The following is a 3898-nucleotide window of genomic DNA, read 5'->3' on the forward strand; positions in this document are numbered from 1 at the left end:
CTCATTCTTTGTGATGTGTGCCATTCTCTGTGGTGTGAGGTGGTATCTCATTGTTGTTTTGATTTGCATCTCCCTGGTGATTAGTGATGTGGAGCACTTTTTCATGTGTTTTCTGGCCATTTGTATTTCTTCGTTGTCAAAGTGTCTGTTCATTTCTTCTCCCCATTTTTTGATGGGATTAGACGGGTTTTTTTCTGGTAAAGTTCTGTCAGTGCCTTGTATATTTTGGAGATTAGCCCCTTATCTGATGGGTATTGGGTGAATAGTTTCTCCCTCTCAGTGGGTGGCTCTTGTATTCTGGGCACTATATCCTTTGAGGTGCAGAAGCTTCTCAGCTTAATATATTCCCATCTGTTAATCTCTGCTTTCACTTGCTTGGAGAGTGCAGTTTCCTCCTTGAAGATGCCTGTAATGCCCTGGAGTGTCTTGCCTAGGTGCTGTTCTATATATCTTATGGTTTTGGGGCTGATATCGAGGTCTTTAATCCATTTGGATTTTACCTTCGTATATGATGTTAGATGGGGGTCTAAGTTCAATTTTTTGCAAGTGGCTATCCAATTGTGCTAACACCACTTCTTGAAGAGGCATTCCCTGCTCCATTTAGGGTTTCCTGCTCCTTTATCAAAAATTAGGTGACTGTATGTCTGGGGAACATTTTCTGAGTATTCAAACCTACTCCACTGATCTGAGGGCCTGTCCTTATTCCAATACCATGCTGTTTTGATAACTATTGCTTTGTAGTACAGTTTAAAGTTGGGGAAAGTAATTCCTCCCATATTCTTTTTCCCAATGATTGCTTTAGCTATTCGAGGGTGTTTATTGTTCCAAATGAATTCCAAAAGTGCCTGATCCACTTCTTTGAAGAATGTCATGGGTATCTTTAGAGGGATAGCATTAAATCTGTATAATGCCTTGGGGAGTATTGCCATTTTGATTATGTTAATCCTGCCAATCCATTAGCATGGTATGTGCTTCCATTTCCACGTGTCCTCTCCTATTTCTTGGAGCAGAGTTTTATAGTACACTTTGTATACGTCCTTCACATTTTTAGTCAAGTTGATTCCAAGATTTTTGAGTTTGTGTGGCACTATTGTGAATGGGGTTGTTTTCTTAATGTCCATTTCTTCCTTATGACTACTGGTGTATAGAAAGGCCATTGATTTTTGTGTGTTAATTTTGTAGCCTGCCACCTTGCTATATGAGTCTATTGTTTCTAGAAGCTTTTTGATAGAGTCTTTAGGGTTTTCTAAGTAGAGTATCATGTCATCTGCAAACAGTGAGAGCTTGACTTCTTCCTTTCCTATCTGGATTCCCTTGATATATTTTTCTTGCCTAATCGCTATAGCAAGTACTTCCAGTGCTATGTTGAATAGGAGTGGTGAGAGAGGACAGCCTTGTCTTGTGCCAGAATTTAAAGGGAAGGCTTTTACTTTTTCTCCACTGAGGATAATATTTGCCACTGGCTTGTGGTAGATGGCCTTAACTATATTGAGAAAGGTTCCTTCCATTCCCATCTTGCTGAGAGTTTTGATCAAGAATGGGTGTTGGACCTTATCAAATGCTTTCTCTGCATCTATTGATATGATCATGTGATTTTTATTTTTCTTCTTATTGATGTTGTGAATTATGTTGATAGATTTACGGATGTTAAACCATCCTTGCATTCCTGGAATGAAACCTACTTGATCATAGTGGATGATCTTCTTAATGAGGCATTGAATCCTATTTGCCAGGATTTTGTTGAGGATCTTTGCATCTGCATTCATCAGTGATATTGGTTTGTAATTTTTTTTTTCGTAGCACCTCTGTCTGGTTTAGGTATCAAGGTGATGTTGGCTTCATAAAAGCTATTTGGAAGTTTTCCTGTTTTTTCAATATCATGAAAGAGTCTTGCCAGGATTGGTAGTAGTTCCTCTTGGAAGGTTTGAAAGAATTCATTAGTAAATCCATCTGGGCCTGGGCTTTTGTTTTTGGGCAGACATTTGATTACTGTCTTAATTTCCTCAATAGTAATGGGTGTGTTTATATATGCTACATACTCTTCATTAAATCGTGGAAGATTATAAGAGTCCAAGAATTTATCCATTTCTTCCAGGTTCTCATTTTTAGTGGCGTAGAGTTTCTCAAAGTAGTTTCTGATTACCCTTTGAATCTCTGTCATATCAGTAGTGATCTCTCCTTTTTCATTCCTAATACGAGTTATCAAGTTTCTCTCTCTCTCTTTCTTTGTTAGGTTTGCCAGTGGTCTATCAATCTTGTTTATTTTTTCAAAGAACCAACCTCTGCTTTCGTTGATCTTTCGGATTGTTTTTTGGGTTTCCACTTCGTTGATTTCTGCTCTCAGCTTTGTTATTTCCTTCTGTCTTCCTATTTTTGGGTCCTTTTGTTGAGTACTTTCTAGTTCTATTAGCTGTGTCATTAAGCTACTCAGGTAAGCTCCTTCTTCCTTCCTGATGTGTGCTTGCAAAGCTATAAATTTTCCTCTCAGTACTGCTTTTGCTGTGTCCCATAAGTTCTGATAGTTTGTGTCTTTATTGTCATTTGTTTCCAGGAACCTTTTGATTTCCTCCTTGATTTCATCTCGGACCCACTGGTTATTGAGCATGAGGCTGTTTAACTTCCAGGTGTTAAAGTGTTTCTTCTGAGTCCCTTTGGAATTCACAAATAATTTCAGAGCCTTGTGGTCAGCGAAGGTAGTCTGCAAAATTTCTATCCTCTTGATCTTATGGAGGTATGTTTTATGTGCCAGCATGTAGTCTATCCTGGAGAATGTCCCATGTACATTGGAGAAGAATGTGTATCCAGGTTTCTGGGGATGGAGTGTCCTATATATATCCACTAGGCCTCTTTCTTCCATTTCTCTCCTCAGGTCTACTATATTCTTGTTGGGTTTCAGTCCGGTTGACCTATCCAGTGTTGACAAAGCCGTGTTAAGGTCCCCCACAATTATTGTGTTGTTGTTGATATTATTTTTCAGATTTGTCAACAGTTGTATTAAATATTTTGCTCGCCCCTCATTCGGTGCATATATGTTTAGGAGAGTGAATTCTTCCTGCTCTACGTACCCCTTGATTAATATAAAATGTCCATCTTTGTCCCTTACAACCTTCCTGAGTATAAAGTTTGCATTATAAAAAAGCCACTCCAGCTTTTTTATGGGTGTTGTTTGCTTGGATAATTTTTCTCCAGCCTTTTATTTTGAGTCTATGTTTGTTCTGACTATTCAGGTGCGTTTCTTGTAGGTAGCAGAAGGTTGGATTGAGTTTTTTGATCCATTTAGCCACTCTGTGTCTCTTGACTGGTGCATTTAGTCCATTGACGTTGAGAGAAAGAATTGTCCTGGGATTTAATGCCATCTTTATATCGAAATTTGGTGTGTCTTTTGGTTAGTCTTGTCTTAAATTAGGTCTTTCAGTTTTTCTCTTAAGACTGGTTTTGTGTCTGTAAAGTTTCTGAGCTGCTTTTTGTCTGTGAAACCATGTATTCTTCCGTCAAACCAGAAAGTGAGTTTTGCTGGGTATAGTATTCTGGGTGAAGCATTCATTTCATTCAGTCTTGTCACAATATCCCACCACTGCTTTCTGGCATTTAGTGTTTCTGGTGACAGGTCTGCTGTAAATCTCAAGGATGCTTGCTTGAATGTAATTTCCCCTTTCGATCTTGCTGTTTTCAGAATTCTGTCTCTATCTGTGGCATTTGTCATTGTGACTAGGATGTCTCTTGGGGTGGTTTTTCTGGGGTCTCTTTTGTTTGGTACTCTTCGAGCATGCAGGATTTGATCACCTATATTCTTTAGCTCTGGAAGTTTCTCTTTAATGATGTTCTTGACCATTGATTCTTCCTGGAAATTTTCTTCCTGGGTCTCTGGGACTCCGATGATTCTTAAGTTGTTTCTATT

Source organism: Suncus etruscus, chromosome 5, assembly GCF_024139225.1.
Source record: "Suncus etruscus isolate mSunEtr1 chromosome 5, mSunEtr1.pri.cur, whole genome shotgun sequence".
NCBI classification, from domain to species: domain Eukaryota; kingdom Metazoa; phylum Chordata; class Mammalia; order Eulipotyphla; family Soricidae; genus Suncus; species Suncus etruscus.